The 15,311-nt window shown below is 39.2% G+C and overlaps 1 non-coding gene across 1 annotated transcript; it reads left to right on the plus strand.

Moving 5' to 3' along the window:
- Positions 1-3,272: 3,272 nt before the first annotated feature.
- TRNAT-AGU (transfer RNA threonine (anticodon AGU)) lies at positions 3,273-3,346 on the plus strand. The gene has a single exon. It is a non-coding gene; the product is annotated as a tRNA-Thr (tRNA).
- Positions 3,347-15,311: the final 11,965 nt, after the last annotated feature.

A 15,311-nucleotide genomic window follows, 5' to 3' on the forward strand; every position in this document is an offset into this window, starting at 1 on the left:
AATAGTCTCCTGCTCCTTAGTGATCCCAATGAGGGGAGATTCAGTACTTGTTGGAGCAGGAGCAGAACTAACGGCGCCAGCGCTAGCAGTGCCACCAGCAGCTTGTGTGCCAGCTATAATTCCTATGAAAAAACCAACAAGGAGAAATGATTCATGACTTGAACTAAAGGAAAAAATCAGACAATCAAAGCGCAATAAATACCTTGGCGCACCGCAGTCCGCGAATTAAGCATCGCCATGAAGTCCATTTCCCCCCTTTTTGAGGGCAAAACAGAGGACTTCAAAACAACCTTCGGCATAGCCTTGGCACCTTGCTGCGCCTGAGGTTGAGCCACCAACGTTGCCGGCTCTACAAACATTTGAGTGAACAAAGCTTCATTAATAACTATATCGGAATCACGCTCATAAAACCACAAAATATAAACAAAGTATACCTGTTGGAGAAGACGAAACAGCAGGCGCAGCACTGCTTCCCTTGTCCGCCGCGCGCAGAGATGAGGTGGCAGCACCATACCTCGTGTGGACCGGAGGATTGCCCACACCTTGAGGCAAAGAAGACGAGGAAAACTTGGAAGTAAAACCCTTGGTTTTCTTAAGTCCCTTCACTTGAGTAGGAGGAAGATTCTGGGCAACAGAGGCATCATCTTTTTTTCTGTTTTTTACTGGCCCATGCGCCAGTCTTGCCTTTAGCCTTGCGCTTGAGTTTTCGCGCTTCAGCTTCTTCCTCCTCCCTTTCCTCTTCCACAGGCTCATAATTAGCGAGCGCATCTACAATACGCGCAACAGAAATGATAAAACCAAATTTGGTATTCTAAGGGCTTAAGCACAAATACAAAGGCTTACCAGGCACATCGCTGTCAAGGCAAAACTCTAGGTCAACAGGAATAAACATATCGTCAAAACGATCAGGAAAGGCGGTTTCCCCATGGTTCAGTGCAGCAGATCCACCCTCCGTATGCTCGTTATAGGCGGCGTGGATGTATTCCTTGCTTTCTTCATAAAACAAGACAAGTGATATCAGCAAAACGAATTATACTCGCACAAAATTAATGCAATGAACAAACAACCCACCTGAGCCATCAACATGGATGACAGGCTCAGTCTCGCTGTCAGTCCACCTCTTGCTCATACCAACCCCCACCAACGCTTCCTCGCAAATATTCTTGGTGGGGGATGGTTCAGCAGTTAATTTTTTAACCCACGCGCCAGATGGATTCTTAAGAACGTCATCATCCGCGGGCGCGGAAGTAATCGCGCGCATGGTCATACGAATGGGAATAACACCAGCCTTGATATAAAAAAAATTTTCAGCCCAGTCATGAAGGCTTTTGAAGGAAACAGTGCAGCATTTAACCTTCTGACTGCGCGGTGTGAATGAGAACCAAGAATCTTGGATTTTCGGCTTATAAAAATATTGAAAGCGTCGAGGGGTGGGCTCCTCGCGCTGAGCTTTGCAAATTAACTCAAAATGAGTCATGCGCACTAATCCACAGGGATGGACTTGAGATATATGAATCCCGTAAAATTGGAGGAGCGCACCTATAAACCTCGTCATCGGAAGACGAAGATTACAGTGGATGAAAAAGTGAGAATATAAAAAGATATAGCCGGCGGGAGGATCCGCCGCCGTTTGCCCGGTCGCCGGGAGCAGACAACCATACTCAAGGAGAAAACCCTGAGAGGCGACGAGATTATCAAAATCAGGTTGTTTCAACTTGCAGGGAATCTCATCCCATCTCTTCATCGCCTTGTTCTTCCCTCCCTCCTCCGACGAGGCCTCGGCAACCCGAGTACCCTTGCCGGTTTTCTTCAAAGTAGACATAACCACTGATTTTACACGGCCTTTACTAGGGGAAATTGTGGTGTCTGGGTTATCAGACATACAATTGCGAATCGAACAATATGGTTACTTTAAGCACGGAATTCAGGGACAAAGACGAAAGCTCTTAATCGGAATATAAATGATAGGCAAAAGCTCTGAAAATGACAATGGAGATGAAGAAAAAACCGTTCAAAAGGTTTGGTTTTATAGGCCCAGGAGAGAGAGAGAGAAACAAGTAATAATCAGATCTACGCTCACGCGCCCCCACTCGCAGGCGTAGGTCAACATAAGCGCGACACGTGTTCCTGACACTGTATGAGGAGACGTGAAAAGCCACTGTAGCACCTCGAGCACACGAAAGGTCTGACACATAACGTCTCCATCTATGATGCATATCAACACCAACCAACCACGTGCATTGACGATTCGTTTTAACCAAAGGGATAGAATTTCGCGCAACGCGCGTATAAGAAAAGAAAAAGAAAAAACAAGTCCTACTGAAAAAGCAAACTATTAAGTCTAATATCTATCTTACATCGCTCGCGCGAGACAAGACACACATTAAACTGGGGGGCTTGAAGAGGTATGCACCCGCCTTAACATCGAGCAGGGCGGGTCAACCCACAAGATATAGACAAGAGGCTTGAAAACCTATGCGCAAGCACATGGATGTCATGAAGACACAAAGCCAAAACCTATGCGCAAGCGCATGAAACATCTGCGCGTGGCGCATATCACATATGCACACAACACACACATTTAGTGTGAGAATAAAGAGAAGACCCTGCGCATCCCCGGGATAGGCGCATAAAGGCCGCGCGTAAGCGACACACAACAAATGAGACAATAGTCTAATCCAAATCAGGATAAGGACAACCATGATTGTACTCATCAGACAACCTTCCAGAAGGTATCTTTTAAGGAATAAAGAACGTGCTGATGTTGACAGCTGCCAATGAAGGGTGGACAACTCAGCAAAGCCCATGTGCCACCACGTGATGGCACATGGGTCAGGTGAAAGACCTTAGTCAGAGAATAATCAATGAAAAAGCACCAGGTGTCCTAAGTACACGTGGCGCGAAGCAACAGGAGGAGGCCAAAAAGGCCCCAATTGGGTCTGAGCCAAATCATTGGAAACCTAATACTATAAATACCACACCACCTCCACAGTTGGAGGCAGGCAAGAAAATATACTCTAAGTCCTTTACTCATTTTCACATCTTGATTATCCTCTCCTACAATATCTGATTCTCACACCGGAGGGTTACCCCAAAGAGGACCCCTCTGTCCCTTTCTGAGGGGTAAGCTCACGGTACTGTTCGTTTTGTAGGTGGGAGAACTCGTATCATGGAAAACCATCGGTGATATAGCACACTCGTACCCGAGGAACGTTGATCGTATACAAGTAAGTCGATACACGCTTCTTCAGTTTCAAAACCCTGTTCCATCAGCTCTCGTAGCTCAGTTGGTTAGAGCACCCGTTTAGTAAGCGGGAGGTCTTGAGTTCGACTCTCAACGAGAGCAAGTGTTTTGCTATAAAATTTTGGTAAACGGGCCTCTGTTGTTTATTTTTTTGTTGGTTTTGGGCTCGTTGCATCTGGTATGATTTTGTGAATTAATGTTACTATGAGTAAAGGATATGCTCTTTAAAGCCCATATAATTATCATTAGGGCTGTCACTTTTACCCGAAACCCGATCCGAAAAAACATGTACATGAACTAACCCGACCCGAACCGAAGTAATTTGGGTTGGTTCTCGGGTTTGATTTATAAGTTTCGGGTAAACCCGAATAAACTTCTAGTTTTAAAATTAAATATATTTTTATGTAAAATAAGCTAAGTGTTAGCCACTAAAGTTATCATAATCTAGCTCTAATCGACTGTTGTCATTCTAGCTATTATGGATCGATTGTTTATAATTAATTTATGTTTTCCGTTTATTACTAATAGCAACCGGAATCGAACAACCAAATCACACCCGATTGAATACGATTAAGGCTCGAGTTAAATTTACTCTTCTTTTGAATTGTTTTATCAAGTTATGTTGGTTTGATATTTGATTATTCGTATTATAAGCAAAGAAGAATATGTTGTTTTAATTTTAGCATTATAAGTTTTCAAAAATTTTTTGTTTGTGTTTTTTTTCCTTTTGTTTGTTTGTTTTTTAAGATACTCGAAACCCGACTGACTCAACCCAAAAAAACCCGAACCCGAATTACCCGAACCCGAAAAACCCGTGAGAGATTTGGGTTGGGTTTCGGGTCAAGATTTAAAACTTTGAAACCCGAAGAACCCGACCCGAAAAACCCGAAACCCGAAGAACACCCCTAATTATCATAAAGCAAAACACATAAAATCTAAGCTACTATAAGTTTCCTTTATGAAGAAAACAAAGCATGAGATGTTCTAAACTTCAAATAAAACCATAAATGGAAGTTGATGCATTGTGTTTTAAACAATTAAGAATAATCTTAATTTTGAAAAAGTATGAAGCTTATATTTTAGAAATGTGTATAATTTGGTTTCCTCCCAAGTTCTGTTTATTTTAGAAAATAAATTTGTAAAACAATAGTTTCCTCTGTAGCCAATGATCAGGGTTATTTAAGAGCCCTGGCTAGTGACCCAAGTTGTTTTCTTATAGATAATGAAGTTTATCCGTTGGAGTCTTACTAAACAACTTTGACGAGGTTACATGTAACATGCAACATCAACACGTAACACACATACATGACGGGTTGGTGATTTGTGCAAGTTTATTGCATGTTTTTACATTTCTTTTAACTTTTTGAAGAATGACGTTACTTTGTCCATAAGAGCCAAAACATTGTTTTTAGTAGAATTGGATTTGCTATCCAAAAGGAGGGTTGCGTTACAGCTTGTTGCCCGCTTACCTGCCACTTCATTGTAAATCGTTTGGTTGTTTTTTATAAAATTTATCCGAGATTTAAATCATATGTTGGGTAATGTTGAGGATGTAACGAGTAGTGGGTCATTGCATGAGTGCGCAAAAATCGAAATGAAATAAAAGTAGAGAAAGAACTAAGCCACCATAGCTTATGTTGGTAATGTAGGACCATTGTTTAGATGACTAGCGTAGGAAATGGTACCCAACGTAGGCTACATTGGGCATGGCATTACTTACTTTGGGTTGGCAGAAAGTTATGTTTAATCAATTTTCATGGCTAATTAAGCAAGCACGTGAGGGTTTCGTTCATTATCATCCTCGAATGATAGAGGTTGAAAAAGGGAATAAATGGTCGAAAATCGATTCTAAGGCATCTAATCCAAGATTGCTTCCCAAATTCAATCATCAATCATGAGTATGGGTGGCTAATTCACCATTGGTCAATCTCAGATTTAGGGTTTGGTTAACATATTGTATGCAATCTGGTTTCTATCTTGTTTGGGCATGAATTCTTGCTTGATCATTTATTCCGTTGTGAGTTAAGTAGGATTCTTGGATTTATATGTATGTGTTGAAGAAACTTTTTTTTTAACTTTCATGAAATCATTACACTACGGCAATCACAATTTATTACAAAATATAAAATATCAAGACAATTAAAAGCAAAAATCTAAATAAATCCCCGTAATATGTGGGACTCAAACTAGTTGTTAATATGTATATAAGTAGCTCACGAAGTTACATATATTACTTTTACATTATAACCTTGTAATTAAAAATAATGAAAAAAAATGTTTAAAAGAGCCTTTACCCCTCAGACCCTCGCCAAAAGGATCGTTGCCCCATTGGAATCATGAGAGGCTTCGCCACTAAAAACCATAATAAACTCAAACAAGCCTACTCCTTCGCTCCGTGAATCTTATGACTTGTTTGATGAATATTATAATCTATATTGGTCAAACATAAAGCCAATTTAATTAAACTAAGATATCTAACATAATTAAATATTAACACGTATGATATTTGTAATAAATTATTTGTATTTTATATTGAGCAACATGAAGTTTGTTAACTTCACATGACACTTAGCATAAACCCGGGCCGGTTTATTTCGTAGTGTGATTATATCGTATAAATTAAAAATCGAGCCCTAGTCAAAATCCACCAGAACATAATCACCAAGTGCTTAATTAGATTTCATACTCAAACTTAATGTTTCTAACAAGTTATAATTGCATTTTTGTGATGTTTCTAAGCCATTAAATACCATAATTAAATACTTGCAAATTGAATTTTAATTTAAAAATCTTTTACACTTACAAAAAAAAGAAATAAAAGCCAACTAATATATTTTTATAGAAAACTATCACATAATTCTTCCGATATGGTATATTAATTATAAACTATATAGGATCTATGGAGCAATTACTTAAAAGTACATTTTGTGTTTATAACCTCGAGTCTACCTATGGATTTGATACTACATCTATATAACCTATAAAACATATAAGATGGATAGAATAGTAATTTTACCATTTTAAGATGCCTTAAATTAATTCAGGTTTTATGTCATGTAGGCCACATCTACATAGGGTTATTATTATTGAAGCCGATGTAATATCAATTAATCTCACCCACCGGTTACAATTCCACATACACTTCATATCGACTCTCAAATTAATTGAATCCGCATCCGCTCTCCCGTTAATATGTGCAATTAATTCTGGACTGTCTGTTTTCTTCTACTATCGATTGACGACCCAACCATCCGGATGATTCTTTAAGTATAATTCGTCTCAGCCACCACCCACAATCGCATCACCAAAGCCAGGTACGCATGCTTTTTCTCCGGTTATACATTTTTTCCCGATTCAATTTGGTCGATCCTAAATCCCTAATTGAAAATAGAACAATTATGCTGTTAGTAAATCCCTAAATGAAAATAGGATTTTTTGTTCAAGCAACTTATGATTGTTCTGCTTGAAGTTGACACGTTAGTTATTTTTTTCTTTAATTAAAATGACACTTTGTGGTTGGTTTTAATCCTTTTTTGTAGTGTCATTCTATTATTAATAGCTTGTATTGTGATAAACAGAATCATAGAAGAGGTAATATCTACTTTGCTTGTGCATACAACTTTCAAGGTTGAATATGCTTTCAACATACTTATTAGTTCTAGACTTGGACTGTTTGAGATGAATTGTGTTGCCACCGTGTCGAGAAATGAACATTATATTCAATATTTGGCGTCTTGTGCGAAGGCATTTCACTAAATCTATTCACTTATTAGTGGATATAGGTCATGTGTCTTACTAAGTGAGCGTTTGGAATACGATTTTGGAGTGCAAGGAGAAACACAAGGGTATAATGGTCATATTGTAATTTATATATTTGACATTAATTTTATTTGCTGGGTGGGAAACCCCCTTGGTTTGAAAAGCAATAGCCAGGCAAGGCGTTTCGGTCCCAAAAATTAAGGCGAGTGCTTTAAGCACAAGGCAAAAGCTTCACATTTGTGAGGCGCTGTATGCTATATAATATTTATTAATTATTTTAAAATACTATTTAGTATTTGCCTTGTTTTAAGTACCAAAAAATATATGTAACAAACTAGACACTTTATAACTATATATATATATACTACCATAAATAAAGGTTTAAAGGAATTTAGACTAGGAATTACAAAATAAAAGTTAATTTCGGTTTCAAATTTTTTTTTTACAAAAGTAAATATTATTTGAAGCAATCTACATGAAACAATGCCTCAAACAGAGCACCGCCTCCGACAAAAAGCCCCTGCTTCAGGTGTATTCCGTCACATTACGTAAAATAAGGCATTTTTTTAATCACCTCGACCGCCTTATGCCTCAGGCATGTCTTTTTTAAACCAACGAAGACTGTGCATCTTCCTGCCAATTCGCAGCCTTCAACCCAAGCCGCTGCCAGCTCAGCAACACCGACTACATCCGCTCTTCCATCAACGTCTGCCTCAGTTGCAACAAGTGGATCTGGGCCTTTTTTTACTCCGTTCCCTGCTACGTCATCGCCTTCGTTTTTTTCAACACCTGCGGCTGCTATAACCTCCACGTCTTCAAACTGTTTTCATCAAACCCGTCTGCAGGCGCTGCCACATTTTAAATATCATTTGGTACATGTAAATCACACATTCACGGTATTTATTTTTGTAATAATCGGTATATTATTGTTATCAACTTAGTGGTTTTTTTTTTGTCTGAATAGGGGCTGCAACAGAATTAGGGGCAACCTTTAATCCTTTATCTGTAAGTGCGTTTTTCTTGGCTGTTCTAAACCAGCCGAAACTCGGTTAACGAACCCGTGCACAATGATGTATTGGGTTGACAAATATGGTACACGTAGTGTTTCTTCATAATAAGTTGCTTTATGTGAGAATTATTGTCACACCCTCAAAATCCACTAACGGAGTTTTACCGTCAGAGGGTGTGAACTAATAGGATCGGATTCATTAGTTATAATCAAACCATAAAACAAAGTTTTCAAACCACAAAACGTTTACGAGTAATTAATGCGGAAGCGTAAAAACCATAAAACAAATGTTGCGTCACGCAGGACGACTTAAAACCCAATGATAACAGTTTAAAATAGTTTGCATAAACAAAAGCGTTTTCAAGCAATGCATGATCCTATACCGCGCGCCCGCCTCGGCTACCTGAGAATAACATACTAAAAGTGTCAACACAAGGTTGGTGAGTTCACAAGTTTATATAAAATAAAGCGTTTAGCGTTTTGCGTTCAGCGTTCTGCGTTCAGCGTTTTGCGTTTAGCGTTTAGCGTTTACCAGATAGTGTTAAATCAATTATATATCTATAGGTAGCTAGCCTATAAAACAAGTATTACTAAGTGTTCGACACCGAAGCTGACGGTTTATCAAGTGCCTTGTCACCAGGTCATCCAGACCATGGTACGTGTTAGCCAAAATTACACCCGCTCGACCTCCAGTCGAGTTTAGCGTTGGGTGGGGTTTGTCAAACCCAGTAGTACTACTCAACAGTGACTCGCTATTCCAAATATTAACCGGTTCGATGTGTAGGACTTCAAATGTTTCGTTTGCCACTTAGCCTTTACAAGTGATATATAATTTACTAACAAAATCTTAAATGCGTTTATCGGAGTATGTTATCTCCCCCAAGTGAAAAGCGTTTAAAACAGTTAAAAGGGTAAGTGAAACTCACTGTTTGCGAAGTATTTCCCAAAATAATTCACCAAAGGATGCGTGTCACAGAAAAACTCGCTCTAGCGTTCTAAAACAACAAAGAGATTTTTCTAAGTGTCGGAAATATTATCGAGTCTCTAGACTCGGCACATAATACCTATGCACACAATATATTTCGTGTTTCGTTTGTGAATCTTGTGTGACTTTAACAAGTACATCTGTGATGCGTTGCATGTGTGAGCAATTATTTACGTGTCATGTATTAATAATGTACATCACTAGCAATTACTCCCCGTAAGGGCAATTTGGTCACACATAACAATTAACTAGCAATTATTCCCCGCAAGGGCAATTTGGTCAAAACACGACAACTATTTAACAAGTATTCCCCACAGGGGCAATTTGGTCAAAACATAACAATTATATAGCAAGTATCATGTTTCATGCATTTTCACAAAATTCAGCAGCTAGTTTCACCGAGACAGAAATTCTACTTGAAAGACTGTACTATTCCACCGATCATAGCATCTCAATTAATTTACCAAAAATCATCACAAAAGCATATATGTGTTAGGTTTCCAGAACATGTTTTATTTTATTTTTATTCCACATAGATTTCTCATAATGATCAAAACATTACAGCAAGCTCATAACAGTCAAATTCATGCGCAACAGAATTTTATTTGAAATTCCCGTTAAATAAAAAATCCAACAAATGCAAGACCACTTGGGTTAGGTTCCTAACTCAACAAGTCAACTTCCAGAAGTGTAACCAACCCAATTGGTCTCGTGGTTCATGAGATATAACATTTACAAAACAACCTAACAGCAGGTCTAACAACTCAGCTTTGCACCACGTTTTTGTAAAATCATAAAGGTTAACTTTTACACGTCCAAAAATTGCAAATTTACATTCTTTAGAAACTAGACTCAACCTAGTTTACTGTAGTATCAATTATCTCAACCAATTTTCACATTTACACCCCGTTACAGTCAATTGAACATCAACAACACAATCTGTCCATAAACTGTTTGCATCCAAACTCAACATATTAACTATCTATGGATCACAAATCATTCATATAACATTCTAGACACTATAACCACTATCCATGCATATCAATTACACCATACACACATGGTTAGGGTTTTATTTGATCTCAAACTCAAAGACACAACAATTAACATGCAATAGCACCAATACTAGCTATCAATTCGACAATCAATACATCTTTCAATCAAAACAAGACACATGAACACCATCACATATAAAAATCAGACCTAGGGTTTATAATTAACCCATTAAAATCGAAATTAAGCATAGAGGATGCATAGGATAGTTGTTTATACCTTCCTAACACCTTAATCTTCAATCAAACTTGAACAATCTTGATTGTATGTGTGTATATGAGGCCGATCGCAAGGGGGGGGGGGCTTAGAGCTGCCGTCGGGTTTGGGAGGGAGAGAAAGAGTGTTAGGGTTTTAGTTTATGTTATTATTTATAATAACATGTTACACTTTAGTCCCTCAACTTCCAAATGTTACTTTTCTAGCTTAACTAACTAGTTCTAGCACATTGAGTTAACGTTTATACCATGTTATCACATAACACATAAGTCTAACACATAATTATCACAAAAATATTGTTTTGACGTTTTTCGTTTATTCACCAATTGTTTGCGTCAACTCGTTTGCGTTTCGGTGCAATTCCCGAAAGACTACACATTAGTAGTTGTCAAGCGTCATTTAAACCCTAGTTTAAATGTAATGAGGTGTGCGTTATAGATTCAATGATCTTTAAGTTTGAATTGACGGAGTTGAGTTAACGGGGTTAACCTGAAATTGACGAATGTCAAATCATTCCCATGTTAAAGAATTTTCGTCCCGAAAATTTGAGTCAAGTCGTGATGAGTGTCTGAAAAAGTAAGAAAAATTTTCAGTTTGTCATATCATCCCCTAGTAGAAAGAAATTTCGTCCCAAAATTTAATTCATACCTCCGGTGATTTCTGACGGTTTGCCGGGTTTCGCGGTTTTCGGTGTTTGGTCAGCCCTTCAAAAAGGTGAGGATACTTTTCATCATTTGATCCTCGCGTTCCCACGTGAACTCAGGTCCACGTCTCGAGTTCCAACGAACCTTAACGATTGGAATTTTGCTGTGCTTGAGTGTTTTGGTTTCCCAATCCAAAACCTCGACTGGTTCTTCAATGAAGCGTAACTGTTCATCAACTTGCAGTTCGTCCAAAGGGACTACTTGGGTTTCATCAGATAGGCATTTCTTCAAATTGGATACGTGAAAAACATTGTGTACGCCACTGAGTTCCGTTGGTAGGTCCAGTCGGTACGCCACCGGACCAGCGTGTGACATCTGCCCAAATCCGACCCGACCCAGGTACCCGTTTTTTTTTTCGGATCCGATTTTAAGATTTAAAATTTGATTATAATCTTTATAAATTTATCAAATATATATATAATAATAATAATAATAATAATAATAATAATAATAATAATTCCTTTTCGCCGTCCCGCCCCTTTTTCTCTCTTGTCGCCGTCCCGCCCCTCTGCTTAACCCTTAAGCCTTGAACCCCTTTTTCTCTTAACTCTTTGCTTGTCCTTTGGTTCTTCCCGCCTAAGGATGTCTGCGCAGCTCCACGCGCCAGACTCCTTACAAGGAAGCCTGCGTGAAGACCAGCTGTTCCTGCGATACGCGAGGCGAACTGTTCCCGCGGCGCGCTAAGGATTGTAGTTCTTCCCGCGGCGCGCTAAGGATTGTAGTTCTTCCCGCGGCGCGCTAAGGATTGTAGTTCTTCCCGCGGCGCGCTAAGGATTGTTCTGTCTGCCTTCGCCCTCGCGCACTCAAGCCTTCTCGCGCTAGACACTTAAGTCTTTTCTCCAGTTTAAGCCAACCTGTATGCTTTTGAAATATCTTATCTTCTGTACTATACCTGCCAAGGTATGGGCACAGTAGGCCAGATCTGACATCTGTCCGAAAAATCACTTTCGGCGCAGCTTGCTTACCAACCCTCTTGGTTGTTAGAAAAAGTAACTGGCATAATCTTTTAAAATCTTCTTTTCCATGTCTTGAACAGTACTTTGACTGACCCCTCCCATGCTATGAACAGTAACCTGTCAGCTTTCCCCATCCCCTGCAACTGCCACCATATCTTTTGCTTTTGATATCTTTTGCTTTGATTTGATAAGATCTTTTTCCCCAATTCTAGGGATGTGTTCCCTAGGGTTTTCCTATAAATAAAACTAATTTCTTGGATAATTAAACACTACACTCAAAACACTTAAACTCTCCCCAAAAATCTTTCTCCCTTACTCTCTGCCGAAGATCCTCTGCGACGCCTCCAACTCCCCTCTTAGCAATCCGTCTTCTCTTCTTTTCTGCCCAGAAATCTCGGTAAATATATAATATATAATTTTCTTTTTTAATAATTTGTTTAAGTAACTTGCATATATTCAAGACATAAAAACCAATCGTTAAACCAATAACCTCTTATTTATAGGTTAACTTTCGCTTGTTTAAAAGTCGGTTATTGCATTATCTTTCAACGCACCTTTTACAGGTGAGTAATCTCGTACCTAATCCCCTTTTATTTTTAACGTTTTGGGATGTTCATGTGTTCGTACAACTTGAGTCTTAAACTTGTTTATGAAATTATGTGCGCAAAACCCATGTGTTATGGACGTTTACTAGTGTTGTATATTTGTATGTGTTGATCATTAACCGCTTTGATCGGCCTATTCCGAAGTTTTCATGGATCCATTAGATGAACACGGGAGACCTATTGTTACGATTTTCTTGGTTTGTTTGCACATACACGAATGATTATTTGTTTTTGCTCGATTTGGAGCACGCTATGAACTATGAGCTATGATCTATTTAGGCTTGATCACAATCTGTTTACACACTATGTTGAACACCAGTTATACACATGTTGCGCGCAGTGATTTGTTATTATCTATTTATATCTATTAAACTTGATTTCTCACCGACACGCAAGTGTTGACGTTTTATTTTAACACATGTTCAGGTTTGCTGTAGCTGCTTTTGGAAACTCGAGGACACGTAGGATGTTTTCTTTTACTTTGGACCTAGTTTAAAATCTAACAAGACAAATTTATGTATTTGAATATTATGAGTTATGATATGTGATTTATGTTACTTTATGATGTGTTAAGCGCATGCGCAATGAAATGTATTTATTAAATATTGACACCCAAATAGTGTTACGAGTAATGAAACAATTCGTAGCGCCCCGATGTATAATCCGCCATCGGTCGGGGTGTTACAGATTTGGTATCAGAGCTCCGTGACTTTAGGATTAGGTGGTTAGACGTAACGACCTAGAATACCTAAGAGTCCCTTCTCGCGCATGAGAAAAATCTCATGATTTTGCGCTAATTGTTAATTACTCGATATTTATAAAATATGCTTGCGCATACGCAGCACATGATTTCATGTTTTATCCGCGATCTTTCGATTTTTATTGTTAAATTTCAATTCGTTTCTTTACTTACATATTCGTTTGTTGTTGGGACTTAGCATTGAAAATCCGAAAAGTCATGGTGATACATGAATAGTTGATTTTCAATCCCCATTAACTTTATGATCAAAAATTGAAGATTTGAAAAGTCATGGTGATACATGAATTGTCAACCTCCAATACTCATTTACTTGTATATTTTAAATTGAAGATTTGAAAAGTCATGGTGATGTATGAATTGTCGATTTTCAATTCGAATTCATTACCTGTATTAAGTTTGCATTTAAATTCATATTTTACTTCAAAATTTGATAGCATTTAACTCCGCGAAACAAGCTTTACAATGATATACTTTGCGCTAAAACGATTTCCCATACCAAGATATTAACAAAAACTAAAACTTTTATAAAATGCCTCCGCGATCAGCTCGCCGTCATCAGAGGAGAGGAGCCTCGCGCAGACGTATACAGCGTCGTTCCCAGGAAATGGCCGCCACAATAGCCCAAGCCTTAATAATAACAACCCCTCCGGATACAATATTAAGTCCTTTAATGCGGGTAACCCTCCGAAATTCACAGGGCTCGAAGGAGCCACCGTAATGCTCCAATGGCTCGAGAAAATTGAGAACACCTTCCTCCATACCCATTGCCCTCCAGACCGACGAACCTTATACGCCTCAAGTGTCCTGGAATCAAGGGCGCTTACATGGTGGAACGGAGTAGCTCACGCGCGTGGCGCAGAGGCTGCTTCTAGCATGCTCTGGGAGGAATTCAAGGATCTTTTGACTCGAGAATTCTGCCCTCCCAACGAAGTAAAGCGCCTTGAGGAGGAATTTTGGAACTTGAAACAGTACAGTGGCGAAGCGCGCGAGTACGCTACGCGCTTTCACGAACTAAGTTTGCTTGTCCCGCACCTTTTCTCTGCGCATCCTACTTCGAGATAAATTTCGGGACGAAATTTCTTAAAGTAGGGGAGACTGTGACATCTGCCCAAATCCGACCCGACCCAGGTACCCGTTTTTTTTTTCGGATCCGATTTTAAGATTTAAAATTTGATTATAATCTTTATAAATTTATCAAATATATATAATAATAATAATAATAATAATAATAATTCCTTTTCGCCGTCCCGCCCCTTTTTCTCTCTTGTCGCCGTCCCGCCCCTCTGCTTAACCCTTAACCCTTGAACCCCTTTTTCTCTTAACTCTTTGCTTGTCCTTTGGTTCTTCCCGCCTAAGGATGTCTGCGCAGCTCCACGCGCCAGACTCCTTACAAGGAAGCCTGCGTGAAGACCAGCTGTTCCTGCGATACGCGAGGCGAACTGTTCCCGCGGCGCGCTAAGGATTGTAGTTCTTCCCGCGGCGCGCTAAGGATTGTAGTTCTTCCCGCGGCGCGCTAAGGATTGTTCTGTCTGCCTTCGCCCTCACGCACTCAAGCCTTCTCGCGCTAGACACTTAAGTCTTTTCTCCAGTTTAAGCCAACCTGTATGCTTTTGAAATATCTTATCTTCTGTGCTATACCTGCCAATGTATGGGCACAGTAGGCCAGATCTGACATCTGTCCGAAAAATCACTTTCGGCGCAGCTTGCTTACCAACCCTCTTGGTTGTTAGAAAAAGTAACTGGCATAATCTTTTAAAATCTTCTTTTCCATGTCTTGAACAGTACTTTGACTGACCCCTCCCATGCTATGAACAGTAACCTGTCAGCTTTCCCCATCCCCTGCAGCTGCCACCATATCTTTTGCTTTTGATATCTTTTGCTTTGATTTGATAAGATCTTTTTCCCCAATTCTAGGGATGTGTTCCCTAGGGTTTTCCTATAAATAAAACTAATTTCTTGGATAATTAAACACTACACTCAAAACACTTAAACTCTCCCCAAAAATCTTTCTCCCTTACTC

The sequence above is a fragment of the Bidens hawaiensis genome, unplaced genomic scaffold (assembly GCF_021521415.1).
Source record: "Bidens hawaiensis isolate Kalapana, Puna unplaced genomic scaffold, B.hawaiensis_p1.1 tig00012940_1, whole genome shotgun sequence".
In the NCBI taxonomy this organism is placed as follows: Eukaryota; Viridiplantae; Streptophyta; class Magnoliopsida; order Asterales; family Asteraceae; genus Bidens; species Bidens hawaiensis.